General features: G+C 39.1%; 1 pseudogene; it reads left to right on the top strand.

The window, feature by feature from the left end:
* Nucleotides 1–13,810: 13,810 nt before the first annotated feature.
* LOC101677202 lies at nt 13,811–14,844 on the top strand (annotated as a pseudogene).
* Nucleotides 14,845–15,189: the final 345 nt, after the last annotated feature.

The raw sequence follows: 15,189 nt of genomic DNA on the forward strand, positions 1-15,189 counted from the left end.
AAGAGTATAGTAGAGGATGAAGGCAGAATGTGGGACAAGATCATTCAGGAAAAGGAGATTTATGCATTGAGAAGCCAGTGTATGTGAAGGATCATGTATATAGATATTGAAAATACTATGAAGGATGAGAATGCAGTGTTGGAGACAATGCCCTTGTGCCTGATATTTAGGCCTTTAGGAAAGGAAGAAGAGTGACTTAAGAGTTCTCCAGGTATCTCCAACAAGGTCAAGTAGAATGTGGTTTAATTGATGGATTTAAAGGTAGTGAATTCTAGGGTGAGAAGGAGACACAAGTAGCAGGAAAAAAAAAATCAAAGTGAGTCTATGCTATTTCAACACCATTTCGGGTTGGGAGTGAGGAGTTCTCCACTTAGGAAAGCTGCAAGAGGAGGAGTGTCTTCAAGTAGATAAATATATGGTAGGTGTCTTACTTGTTTCAGATCCAATTTCATCATAAGTATTGAAGAACTTAACCCCAAATCACTGTTATTTTATTTCCCTACCACCTCTGATTCTTACTGATTTCAATATCCATCTAAAGTGTCCACTTTAGGCCCTGGCCTTTCAGTTCCTTGGCTTTCCTACTTTCAGTGACCTTATCTGCCATCCCGACTCAGTCATCCACTTGCCTTGCTAAAACCTAGATACTGTCAGCACCAATAACTGTTGCAGCAGATACTGATGGTTAGCTAACCAAAATCATTTCCAACTCGCCATAGCCTGCATTTACAGTAGAGAGGGCAAAACCTATACACTTTTCTTCAGGATCCCAGTTGGTGGCCACATGAAATATAAATAAAAGTATTTCTGCTTTCACTTGTACTTTCTACTTGCCGGAGCACAGACGTGTGGCCTAGAGAGAACTGTGACCAACGAGAACCCACAAGTTGAAGAGTATAAGGATCCAAGGCTCAAAGTCAATATACTGAGAGTAGCAGAAGGAAGCGTAAAAAATGCCTAAATATTCCAGGATAAGATGGGGAACAAAAAGACATGGAAGAAAAAATTTGAGGCATCAAGATCCCTGGAAAAACAGAAGCCACCAGTTCAAGAATTACTTTATTCTCAACTATGATAAATACAAAGAAAACATAATAAAATTACTTAAAACCAAGGGCAAAGAGAAAAACCTTAAAATCAGTGAAACCAGACATACTATCTTTAAGGAAGCAATAATAAAGGATAGCTGATTTCTCTAAAGAAACAATGGAAAAACACAATCTGATTAAGAGATAGGTAGATGGGGTGACTGGGTGGCTCAGTTGGTTAATCATCTGCCTTTGGTTCAGGTCATGATTGCAGAGTCCCAGGATGGAGCCCTGAATCAGGCTTCCAGCTCAGCAGGGAGTCTGCTTCTCCCTCTGCCCATCCGCCTGCTCATGTTCTCTCTATCAAATAAATAAATAAAATCTTAAAAAATTAAAATAAAAAAATAAAAGATAGGCAGACATTTTTCCAAGGAAGACAGATAGATGGCTAACAGTACATGAAAAGGTGCTCAGCATCACTAATTATCAGGGAAATGCAAATCAAAACACAATGAGATGTCATCTCAATGTTAAAATGCCTATTTTAGGGACGCCTGGGTGGCTCAGTTGGTTAAGCAGCTGCCTTCGGCTCAGGTCATGATCCCAGCGTCCTGGGATCGAGTCCCACATCAGGCTCCTTGCTCCGCAGGGAGCCTGCTTCTCCCTCTGACTCTGCCTTCCACTCTGTCTGCCTGTGCTCGCTCTCGCTCTCTCTCTCTCTGACAAATAAATATATAAAAAATCTTTAAAATGCCTATTTTAAAAAAGACAAAAAAAATAAATGTTGGTGAGAATGTAGGAAAAAGGAACTTTATGCACTGTTGGTGGGAATGTAAATTGGTGTAGCCACCATAAGAAACAGTGTGGAGTTTCCTTAGAAAATTAAAAAAAAACAAAACCCACTACCATATGTTCTAGCAATTCTACTTATGGGTATTCATCCACAGGAAATAAAAACACTAACTCAAAAGATATAGATGCACTCCCACATTCATCACAGCATTACTGACAATAGCCAAAATGTGGAAACAACACAAATGTCCAAAGGAATTGTGGTGTATGTGTATATATATATATATGTGTGTGTATACACACACAGTGGGATATTATTCAGCCATAAAAAAAAAAAAAATGAAATCTTGCCAAGTGCAGAAACATGAATGGACTTTGAGGGCATTATGCTAAGTGAAAAAAGTCAGAGAGAGACAAATACTACATGATCTCAATTATATGTGGAATCTAAAAGCAAAAACAAAATAAACTCATAGATACTGAGAACAGATTGCTGGTGACCATAGGAAGGGGTGGGGGCCTGAAAGGAATGAAGGTGGTTAGAAGGTACAAACTTCTAACTGTAAAATAAATAAATCCTGGGATGTAACATACAGCATAGTGACTGGAGTTAATAGTATTGTTATATTTGAAAGTTGCTAACAGATTTTAAAAGTTCTCATCAAAAGAAAGAAAACATTTGTAACTATATGTGGTAATGTATGTTAACTAGACTTGCAATATATGCAAATATTAAATCATTGCATTTTACATTTGAAACTAATGTAAGTTTTAAAAAAGAGACTAACATAATGTTATATGTCACTTATATCTCAAGAAAGAAAGAAGCAATGGAAGCCAGAAGAGAAATGTATAATGTATCTCAAATGATTAAAGATAATAATTGCCAACCTAGAAATCCACATCCAGCAAAATTATCTCTAAAAATTGACCTTTTAATTTTTAAAATTTGCAGATAAAGAAAAACTGATAGAATTTGTCCTGAGTGAAATGGCTCTGAGGAGATACTAAAGGGGATTCTTATAGGAGGCATAGATAAAGATTAATAGGAAATGTTAATATGCAGTATTTCTTTTTTTTTTTTTTTTAAAGATTTTATTTATTTATTTGACAGAGAGAGATCACAAGTAAGCAGAGAGGCAGGCAGAGAGAGAGGAGGAAACAGGCTCCCTGCCGAGCAGAGAGCCCGATGCGGGACTCGATCCCAGGACCCTGAGATCATGACCTGAGCCGAAGGCAGAGGCTTAACCCACTGAGCCACCCAGGCGCCCCAATATGCAGTATTTCTAAATAAATAGTGTATAAAGTACGAATGCCTTGTAGAGTGTAAAATGTGGGTAGAATTAAATTATAAGAATAGTGCAAACATTTTCAAATGAATAAGTTGATTTATAGTACTTAAAGTTCTTGCATTTTCTGAAATTGCTTAAGTATCAATATAAGGGAAGATTCTAGCAAGTCAAGAACTCATGCTGTAACAGTTTAACTACTAGAAGTAGAGTTTAAGAAAATGCAAAACTAATAAGCTCATAGAACAGAAGGAAAAGAATTAGGAAAAAAAAAGCAAGTAATTCAAAATAGAAAAAAAAAAGGAAAAGAAAGGTACATAGGGCAGGTGGAATTAATAGAAAACAAATATAAAGTCACAGATTTATGAACACAAAATAAAAGCTTCGATTAAAAGACAATTTTCAATCCCGAAAAAACCAAAACCTAATTACATGCTGCCTTCAAGAGACACACTTTAATTATAATGACATGCTCTATTCAAAAGAAATAAAATTTTGAAAAGATAAGCAAGGCAATCACTGTGCAAAGAAGCTTCCTTGGTTACATTAACATCAGGTGATATAGAAAGAAGTAAGGCAAATGCATGTTTCAAGATAAAAAGAACTATTTCAATGATAAAATTGGTCAGTCAACTAACAAGACAGAACAATTTTAAATTTTTATGCATTGAATAATATAGCCTTAAAAGTAAGCAACATTGAACAGAATTAAAATCAGAAAGACACATCCACAATCATAATGAAAGATTTTAACATGGTGACCTCAAAAAAAGATAAAACAAGCAAGTGATAAGCATATCTAAGATTTGAACATGCTTCACAAATGACCTAATTAACATACATGGACACTGTACACAACTGTAGAATATACATTCTTTTCTAGTCTATATGAAGCCTTTACCAAAAACAGACGTACACCAGGCCATAGTTAAGACAAATTTCAAAAGACCAATGTCATTTAAAACACATCTTCTGATGTGTTTTAAATTAAAACTTTTTAATTTTAAATTAAAACTTAATTTCACAGTGAAATTAAGTTAGAAACCCAGACAAAACAAACCCCAAATATTTAAAAATTAAGCAAAACTCACCTAAATCACCCTATGTTAAAGAAGAAATCCCCATTAAAAATTAAAATTAAAAGAAGAAAATTAGAATAAATTGGTAACAGAAAATGGCATCTTAAAGTTATGGGAATGCCACTACAGCTTAACTTAGAGGAGTGCCTCTCAAATATCAGCAAACATTCGGATCACCTAGCAGTCTTCTTAAAACACAGGGTACAGGGCCAAGCCTTACAACTTCCCTAACTCTGGGATTGGGGAGAATTTGCTTTTTTTTTTTTTTAATTATTAAAGATTTTATTTATTTGACAGAGAGAGACACCAAGAGAGGGAATACAAGCCTGGCGAGTAGGAGAGGGAGAAGCAGGCTCTCTACCAAGCAGGGAGCCCGATGCGGGGCTCGATCCAGGACTCTGGCATCATGACCTGAACCGAAGGTAGACACCAAATAACTGAGCCACCCAGGTGCCCAGAATTTGCATTTCTATCAATGTTCCAGGTAAGACTAAGGTTGGTGGTCCAGGAACCACAACTTGTATTAAGATACCATGAACACCTTCATGACAATAAATTTGATAAATAAAAACATTTTTAGAAAAACAATTCCCTGAAATTTGCACAAGAACAGATACAAAATCTGAATGGTTTCATATCTATTTAAAAAATTGTTTTACTTTGTGAATCTCCTATATCCCAATTCCAATGATTGCTCATGCCAAGCCTCAATATAACGCGTTAAGCTTGGAAACCTCTTCACTCAGACCTCACTTCTCACTGCCTGCCATTATCTTCATGTCTTTGTGTATAATATCAACTCTTTGACATCCATCCTTCACTGCATGACAGGACAAACCCCATATCTAGTGAGGTTAAATCTGCGTACTTCACGATTGCACCTGGGTGGCTCATCCGGTGACGACAAACCAGCCGGACTGCTAACCCATCCCACTTTAAACCACTAACCATGAGCCTTCACCAAAGCCTGGAAAGCTTACCACATTTTCTCATCAGTTGAGTCTCCCCCTCTCCAGTGTAACAGTTTCAAAGCTGTGGCTCTATTTTCAAATATCCAGTACTTCTCCCTGCCCTCCTCACACTCAGCGGATGACCCTTTATTTTACTATGATAATAGCCTCAGCTTCTCCCACCTGATTTACCAACATTCTGCAGCTGCAGCTGTACAAACCCGGTCTTGTTACTGGTTAAAACTGCATTTTCGGGGCGCCTGGGTGGTTCAGTCCGTTGAGCATCCCCCTCTTGATTTTGGCTCAAGTCATGATCCCAGGGTCGTGGGATCAAGCCCCAGACAGGACTCCTTGCTTAGTGGGGAGTCTGCTCAAGATTCTCTCCCTCACCCTCTGCCCCTCCTCCACCTCCCTCTCTAAAATAAATAAATCAATCTTTGGGTGGGGGGGAAGCCTGCATCATCATATGAGAACATCACAGGGTCCTCGGTCAAATTTCAAATCCTTGGGATGATGCTTAGCACACATGCACTTACAGAGGCATTCCTCAAGGTGTGATAAACAGACCGGCAGCCTCAGCATTGGAAACGTGCTACAAATGCCAATTCCCAAAACTACTGAATTAGAAACTGCTGAGGTTGGGACCCAGCACTCAATGTTTATCAAGCCTCCAGCTGATTCTGATACGCACTAAGGTTTGAGAACCACGAAGTCTAAAATGTACTGATCTAATTATGTTGTTTTAACTCCTGCTCAAAACAGAGTAGTGTATAATTATTACTTTATTATTAAGGAAGGAAGGAAAGAGGAGAGGAGCACATCTAAGCACATGCATTTTTGGCCATTAAGAAGTCTAAGGAAACTTTAAATTGCCTCTACGTTCCGACATTACTCTTCTAGGTAAAACTGAAGCGCAGTATGGGCAAATCAATTAACTTTCTCCCAAAATAGAGAGCTAATCTCTACTCTTCTGGACTAATCTCCTAGGGCTGCCATAACAAATTACCACAGACTAAGTGGCCTAAAACAACAAAAGTTAATTCTCTCATAGTTCTGGAGGTTAGAATCTGAAATCTAGGTTCGTCAGCTGGGTTGGTTACTTTGGGATATTCTTAGAATGTTACACCCCTGTCCCCCAGCTTCTGGGGGTTACTGGCAAGGCTTGATGTTCTTTGGCTCATAGAGGATTTCTTCCTCAGTTGTCTATCTTTTTTTTTAAGTTTTTTTTTTTTTTTTTTTACTTGATAGAGGGAGCACAAGCAGGTAGAGTGGCAGGCAGAGAGAGAGGGAGAAGCAGGTTCTCCCTGAGCCAAGAGCCCGAAGCAGGGCTCAACCCCAGGACCCTGGGATCATAACCTGAGCCAAAGGCAATCACTTAACCAATGGAGCCACCCAGACGCCCCTCACTTGTCTATCTTTGTTTCCAAATCTTCCTCTTGAAATTTTGCCATTTGAGACAATATGGACAGATCTTAAGGATATTATGCTAAGTGAAATAAGCCAGACAGAAAAACCAAATACTGTCCAATATCACTTATATGTGGAATCTAAAGAAACCTGAACTCATAGAAAGAGAAAGTAAAATGGCAGTTATCAGGAGCTGGGGGATGTGGTGAATGGGGAGATGTCGGCTGTATGATACAGACTTCCAGGTGTAAGATGAGTAAGTTATAAGGATTTAATGCACAGCATGGTGATTATAGTTAATAATACTTTATACTTGAAAGTTGTCAAGAAAGTAGATCTTAAATGTTATTACCCTCCCCAAAAGGTAATTATGTGACACAATGGAGGTATTAGCAAACACTGTGGTGGAAATAATTTTGAAATATGTAAGTGTATCAAATCAGTAATTTCTATACCTTAACCTTACAAAATTTTGTATGTCAATTATATCTCAGTGAAGCTGAAAAAAACCCCAAAGCCTAAATTTTTCTTTTCTCATAAGGACACCTGTAATCCAGTATGATCTCATCTTAACTGATTACATCTGCAAAGACCATATTTCTAAATAATGTCACATTCATAGGTACTGTGGGTTAGGATTTGCACCTATCTTTTGGTGGAAATGGGGAACACAATTCAACCTAGTACACATAGTATACCTTCCTTCCATCTTCCAGAGATCCCCTTGAAAGGGGAAAGTGAAATAAGGAATTAGTCTTATCCAATAAATAGAAATCCAAACTTCTCATACAATCTACTGATAACCCTCTGTGAAGCGCTGACCCATGATACTCCAAGCTGAGAACCCATGTCTGACACGTCAGCTGGCCTCACTTGAGAAATGTGTGTCTTGCCTTCTTGCTCTTCACCAGCTATTTCCAGCACCTACACCACTTGCTGGACCAAGGATGCTGATTCCTGAAATCTGCCTCCACGACTGCCGCATCCCATAGGATCATCCCAATGTGAGATGCTTTATCTCATCCTGTATCTCTCAGGCCTCTCTCTAAGGATACAGTTTAATTCTAAACCTAAAGAGGAAATAAAATGATGTAAATTCATATTATGTCATTTCTATGCACAAAAACATCAGTGAGAGCAATGTGGTATAAGTATGTTAGTGTGATCAATGATCCTTATTTTACTTCATAATGTGGCTAGGGATACAAAGGGCAGCAGCTCTTCCATTCTGTTCCCTGCTTGTTCTTGCATTATAAATTTTTTCAATCTATGATTTTTTTTTTTTAATCTGTTAGAGCCATTTGTCATTTTGGAAGTTTAGTGCCATTAAGACTAGACACTACAATCCATAAATCCACTTCCCTCGGTGCAAGTAAACCATGAGACATTGTTAATTCCCGCTGTGTTGTGAAATTTCTGCTCTTCTTTCAGGATGTATTGGGAGATGTGCCCTACATAGGATTGTCTCATGTACATTCAAGTGAAGAAGCGAGAATCAATCCATATATTTAATATTAGGGAAATAATATATTTTTGATAAGTATTATATAACTAGGTTAGATTAACATTCTGACATTTTCTTCATACTTTAATGGCTCATCTTACATATCCGTTTGGAAAGGACCATTTTAGGAGAAGCCAAATTCATTTGAAGGAAGCACAAAATATCAGGCTCTTCCTGTTCCCCCATGTCCTCCTCTCATCGCAGTGGCCCTCTGTTTGGTTTTGTCATCATTAACACAAAATGGTGACATCATTTTGTCATCATTAACATCTGACCACAGGCTTCTGGGCATCTCAATTGCCTGTTCAACTATTCTTTTAAACCTGATCTTCCATTTCACAGAGACATCCAGTCTCACCCCTATATATCACCTCTTTCATCTATTCACCTCCTCTTCAGTGTGATACAAGACAGACAGCAGAGCACATCCGTTAAATCTCAGATTCTAGAGCCAGAATGGGTATGTGATGTGGAGAGCTGCTTCACCTCTCTGTGCCTCGGTCTCTTCAACAGGGAAAATGGAGGTAAAACAGGAGCTGACAAAGTATTCCTAGGACCAGTAAATAAAATAAGGTGTGCAAGGTGTCATCGAGAATGTTTATGGTTCTAACGGGTCAACCAACGCCATGAAATGTGACTGAGTGGTCAGGATGGATGGAGCCTGAGCGTATCCGGTGATAGTATGTCATAGTAATGTACATGCACATAACGTAAATGGTAAATGTGTCATAGGTAAATGTGATATAAATGTGTTAATGTATTGTGTCATAGTATTATCACCTTCACGATCATGCCTGTTGATTTCCTCGTTGTCTATTCATCCCTCTCTATGAATATCACTCTATCCTATCCAAATATGGAAATCATAACCGAATGCATACAGTTGGCTACTGCCTGTTCTCCTTAGCATCCCAGCATTGTATTATTGATCTTTGGCACTTCTCTAAATCTTGACAATGTCTCTTCCCCTTTTTCCTACCGCTGATTCTCCCAGCAACACAACTGAGACCTCGATTTGGACATTGCCAGCAGTGTTAAAGATACTTATGCCTCCATCAGAAAGGATGAATACCCAACTTTTGTAGCAACATGGACCGGACTAGAAGAGATTATGCTGAGTGAAATAAGTCAAGCAGAGAGAGTCAACTATCATATGGTTTCATTTATTTGTGGAGCGTAACAAATATCATGGAGGACAAGGGGTGTTAGAGAGGAGAAGGGAGTTGGGGTAAATTGGAAGGGGAGGCAAATCATGAGAGACTATGGACTCTGAAAAACAATCTGAGGGGTTTGAAGTGGCGGGGGGGTGGGATGTTGGGGTACCAGGTGGTGGGTATTATAGAGGGCACGGATTGCATGGAGCACTGGGTGTGGTGAAAAAATAATGAATACTGTTTTTCTGAGAATAAATAAATCAATTTAATTAAAAAAAAAGATACTGAGGCACAGAAAAGAGGAAAAGAAATGCAGAAGGGTAGGATGGCATTATATGTGTCCTGAAGTCTACCCCCAGGGCTGTCGCTGTAACCTATTGTTTTCAGAATGGGAATGTAGCATCATTGAAGAATTTGGTTCAGAAAATAATAAATGTTTGGTGAAAAACCAAGGTGTGGACTTGGAAATGTCTCTCCACTTCTGCCTGAATCAGGTCATCACTACCTTGATGTCACATGCTTTAGCGTTATCCCTCACGATATGCCTGGGATCTTGGGTCCACGTCACCTATCTATAGCTGGCCAAACCCTCTGTAAGGACAACACTTCATTTTCCAATTTTTGGTGAATCTGTTCACTCCAGGGTTGATTTGAAGTGCATGGTCTGGCTGAAATCACTTAAGCATATGTGGCTTAAGCTGTCACTTTGAGTGACACTTTCTCATATTTATGCTCCTGACATCTCTGCAACTAGAAACTGCAAAAGTGGAACAAACGCAGCAGTAATGGCCAAAGAACACAGGAAAGTTTCTCCCTCGGCTACTCTCATCTCTCTAGTTTCCAGGCTGTGTTCCCCCCATTCATCTGCCTCAGGCTATTTCCCCTCCATTAGTCAAACCTTCTAAGTCAAGAAGCATTTCTGTGAAACCAGTCATTCTTTCCAAAATTCCAGAGATGAGCTAAAACGAATGAAAATCGAACCTGTACATAAAAGGCAATGGGTCTGATACCTCCAGGACACAAAATGTCAATCTTTGAAGCTTATGAAACTTTATATTTTATACTACTGGAACCTAAAATAGAATCCTGAGGATTTAAATTAGGCCTCTAGGATTCTATTAGAGGTTAATTATACTGGAAGTATCTAGGACATTTAATTTTATAAACTTTGAAGCTAGGAAAATATTCTTAGTACATAGAGTTTGGGGGAAAAACAAGGGGAAAAAGTGGTAATAAAAAGGAAATACTGTTTATGCCTTCTTTTGGATTATGTATAGAATTACATTTTGATAGTCTGCCCAGAATTTCAAAACCTTGGATGTATATATCAAAGGTACTCCATACATGCCTTCCCTTTTCCTTCTGTTACTGCCGACACCCAAGTTCCCTTAAGCAGAGACTGAGCACCAGAATTTCCTGTGTGCAGCATACATACCAAGTCAGTGTGGCCAGACCTGAATCAGGAATTGTCATGCTTTCTTAGCTCTTCATATTTTCTCAAATGCTCAGCAGACACAGCTCATTTGGAAGACAGCTCCACTTTATAAGACAATAGCTAAAGGCAAACCCATATTGTCCTTGCAAAATGTGAGTTACGGTATATAAGAACACTGAAATGGACAATATCTGTCAGCCCACACAATATAAGCACCATTTTTATTCAGCTCCCAATAGTTTCTTCCAAGTTCTCACCTTTCTTCTACTATTTTACACACCAAAATTGTGTTGCACATTGTTTTCAAAGCCTTGCTATTGCTGAGCAAAGCAGGAATACTGTGCTTTGTGGACTGTTTATACCAAGCATGTTTACACATTTCAATATTATGTTAGCTTTTTAAACATGCAACATATTTAATACATTCTAACCTTTTCTCTTGAGTGGATCAGAATGCCTTTACATCCTGCAGTGGTTTAAATCACAGTAAGAAGTACCTAAAAGAAAGAGGAGGAATGGACATAAATTTCACTCAAGCACCCCTTGTTATCACAAGCAAGAAAGGCCAACATGTTATTATTTCAGGTATTGCAAGTGACAAAAGAAATCTTTTAAGATTTTTGATAGCAAATGTAAAATGAAAAGTTATAAAACTCCTAGAAGATAACATAGGAGAAAACCTGGATGATCTTGGTATTGCACTGACTTGTCAGACATAACACCAAAGGCACAATCCATGAAGGAAGAATTGAGACATTGGACTTCATTAAAAGGACAAATAAAAGTCAATGTAAAGAGAATGAGAAAACAAAACACACACGGGAAAAAGTTATTTACTAAAGACCCAACTGATAAAGGACTGCAGTGCAAAATATACAAAGAACTCAAAGTGAACATTAAGAAAGGAAACAATCTAATTAAAATATGGGCCAAAGACCTTGACAGACATTTCATCAAAAAAGAATACACAGACCGCAAATAAGCATATGGAGAGAGGATCCACATCATATGTCATCAGGAGAATGAAAATCAAAACAATGATTAGATACTGCTATATACCTATTAGAATGGCCAGGTTCTGGAACACTGACAATGTGGTCTTGTGGAGCCACAGGAACTCTCATTCATCGGTGGTGGGAGCACAAAATAGCACAGCCACTTCGGAAGACAGTTTGGTGGTTTCTTACCAATGTGAACAGATCCTTATTACACAATCCAACAAGCAGGCTCCTTGGTATTTACCCAAAGGAGTAGAAAATTCATATCTACACAAACGTCTGCGCATGGATGTTTGTATCAGCTTTATTCATAATTGCCAAAACTTGGAAGTAACCAACTTATCCTTCAGTAGGTAAATGGATAAACAAACTGGGGTCCATACAGACAATGGAATAAGACTCAGCACTAAAAGAAATGAGTAATCAAGCTATGAAAAGACATGGAGGAATCCTAGTAAAAGAAGTCAATATGAAAAAACTACATATGCATGACTCCCAACTATATGTCATTCTGAAAATGGCCAACTATGACAATTTAAAAAGTTTAGTGGTTCTCAGGGGTGGGGTAAATGGAAGGGATGAACAGGTAGAGCATGGAGGATTTTTAGGACAGTGAAAATACTCTGAATGATCCCATAATGATGGGTACATGTCTAAACCCATGGAATGTACAATACCAAGAGTGAATCCTAATGTAAACTATAGGTTTTGGGTGATTATAATGTGTCTGTGTGGGTTCATCAATTGTAGCAAATGTACCATTTCATGGGGGCTGTGCATGTGTCGAGGCAGAGGGTAATGTGAAAAATTTCTGTACTGTCATCTTACTTTTGCTGTGAATCTAAAACTGCTCTTTAAAAAACTACTCATTAAAAATAATAATGGCTTTTTTAAAAAAGATTTTATTTATTTATTTGACAGACAGAGATCACCAGCAGGCAGAGAGGCAGGCAGAGAGAGAGGAGGAAGCAGGCTCCCTGTTGAGCAGAGAGCCCAATGTGGGCTCGATCCCAGGGCCCTGAGATCATGACCCGAGCCGAAGGCAGCAGCTCAACCCACTGAGCCACCCAGGTGCCCCAATAATGGCTTTTTTTTTTAAAGGTAAAAAGCATAGGGGGAAAATGAGTGTCTCAGCACAGTTCCTAAAAAATTCAAAGCAAGGAGTTTTGCTCCCATATCTTCAGCCTCCCTTCCTCTCATCAATATAAGGAACACATGAGGATTCTGATGCTCATAAATGAAGCAGACCTGAGGTTCTATATTTCTTACAAAGTTCCAGTAATGCTGCTGCTGTTGGTCTGTGGACCATGCTTTGTAGAGCAAGCCGTACACTACCTGAGGGCCAAAGTGTTCTGGGTTTCTAAGGAATCACATTAAAATCATGATCAGTGGAGCACAGACACTTGTTTTGGCCTCCCTTCTTGAAAATTTGCTGGGTGAGCTGAAGAAAAAAAAATTACTAGAAGGAGGACCTGAGTTTAACTTAAGGATCTGCCCATTTGTGCTAGGACTAAAGAGAGAACTATAGGTAGAAATACAACTGGAATGGATGTAAATCACAGGATTATGTCTACTCATTACCCAAACGACTTTGGCAAGCTACATAACTTCTGTAGAACTTCATTTATTTAGCTTTCAAATTAAGAGGTTGAACTTAAGAAAGTCTTGACCACAGAGTGAAAGAAAATCAACTGGGATAGGGTATGAGGGCGGGGGGTGGGCAGTGAAGAGCTGAGGATGGGTCAAGATATGAGGGTATCAAGGAGGATTGGTTGAATGTGAAGAGCTGAGTATGGTTGATCACAGCCAAAGATTTAATATAAATGTCAAGTTCAGAGTATAAGACAGAGGTAGAAATAGGGTAGTAAAAAATGAAGTTTAAGAGCAGGATGTAGAAAAAACTGGTTGTGCATACTTGCCTGAAGGGTACTGTGCTTGGAAGATCAGGACAAAAATGCCATCATCAGAAAAACTAAGTTTGCTGTATAGTAAGGATCAGAAGATCTGATCCTGATTGCAGAACCATCCCTGATTACAGAATCTGGGTTGTCTCTCCCACTTCATCCTTCCAGACCATCCCAGGAGATCTAGGAGGTTCCATCTGGGAAAACACTAGGAGTTCTTGGAAGGTAAATAAGCAAGAAGATTATTGGTTGGAGTGAAAACAGGGTTGAATGAGTTCCAGAAAGTAGGGTTCTCAAACTTATGGACAACAATCTGCAGAAGACAACTTCAAACAACCTACTAGAAGACTGCTGGTCCACAGCAGAAGAACCTGGTACTGGCTCTCCCAGGCAGTTGGGGTGGGTGCTGTTCTGCAGAGAACCCCCCATCCTGGGATCTCTGAGGAAGACAAGAAAGAATAAGCAGAAGACTCCTGGAAATGGAGATGGTGGTAGTGCCAGCAAAGCACCCCAGCCACCTCAGAAGGAAAGGGTCCTGGACAGACCCCATTGTTGAAAATAAGAAGCCGCTTAAGAAAAGAATGGAAGTGGGGAGCCTGGGAGGCTCAGTCATTAAGCATCTGCCTTTGGGTCAGGTCACGATCTCCAGGTCCTGGGATCGAGCCCTGTGTCGGGCTCCCCACTCAGTGGAGGATCTGTTTCTCCCTCTCCCTCTCTCAAAAAAGAAAGAAAGAAGGAAAGGAAAGGAACGAAGGAAGGAAAGAAGGAAAGAAAGAAAGAGAATAGAATGGAAGTTAAAGTAAAGATTCCTGAAGAATTAAAATCATGGTTCGTTCAGGACTGGGACTTAGTTACCAGGCTAGAAGCAGCTGTTTCAACTCCCTGCTAAGGAAAATGCAGATGCCATTCTGGAAGAGTATGCAAATTGCAAGAAGTTGCAGGGAAATGTTGGTAATAAGGAGTATGTAGTTAATGAAGTTGTGGCAAGAATAAAAGAATATTTCAATGTGATGTTGGGCATTCAGCTGCTCCACAAATTTGGGAGGCCCCACTATGAAGAAATCCTTTTGGCTTGCCCTGATATGCCAATGTCCCAGGTTCAGGGAGCCCTACACCTACAGAGATTATTTGTAAAAATCGGAGCAATGTTGGCATATAGGCCCCTTGATGAGAAGACCCTTGCATTATTGTTGGGCTATTCGCATGATTTCCTAAAATACCTGCCAAGGAATGCTACATCTCTGTTTACTGCCAGTGATTACAAAGTGGCTTCGCCACCACAAAGCCCCGTGAGGGTCTACTGACCACTCACTATTAGTCTGTATCTGTAAACATTCTTTTTATTATTAGTCTTTTTCTTGTAAAATTTATGTTCTTTAAAATTGTAAATGTAGAACAGGGCTTGTGTTTCAGTTTGTTTTCTGTTTTGTTTTAAATAGAAGATGAAAAGAGTGCAAGCTCTTTTTCTCATTTCAAAGTTGCTACCAGTGACGCAGTCATTAGATGAAGAAGAAGCATTCAGCAGAACATTTTAGTGCCTAGCAGACAATGTTGCTTGAATGCTGGTGGTTCTATCCCTTTGATGCTATACAATTTTCTAGTATGTGTTAACACTACGTGACAAAATGTCCTGATTCCTAGTGCCAAAG

Source organism: Mustela putorius, unplaced genomic scaffold (genome assembly GCF_011764305.1).
Source record: "Mustela putorius furo isolate JIRA1106 unplaced genomic scaffold, ASM1176430v1.1 tig00537227_pilon_pilon_pilon, whole genome shotgun sequence".
NCBI lineage: Eukaryota > Metazoa > Chordata > Mammalia > Carnivora > Mustelidae > Mustela > Mustela putorius.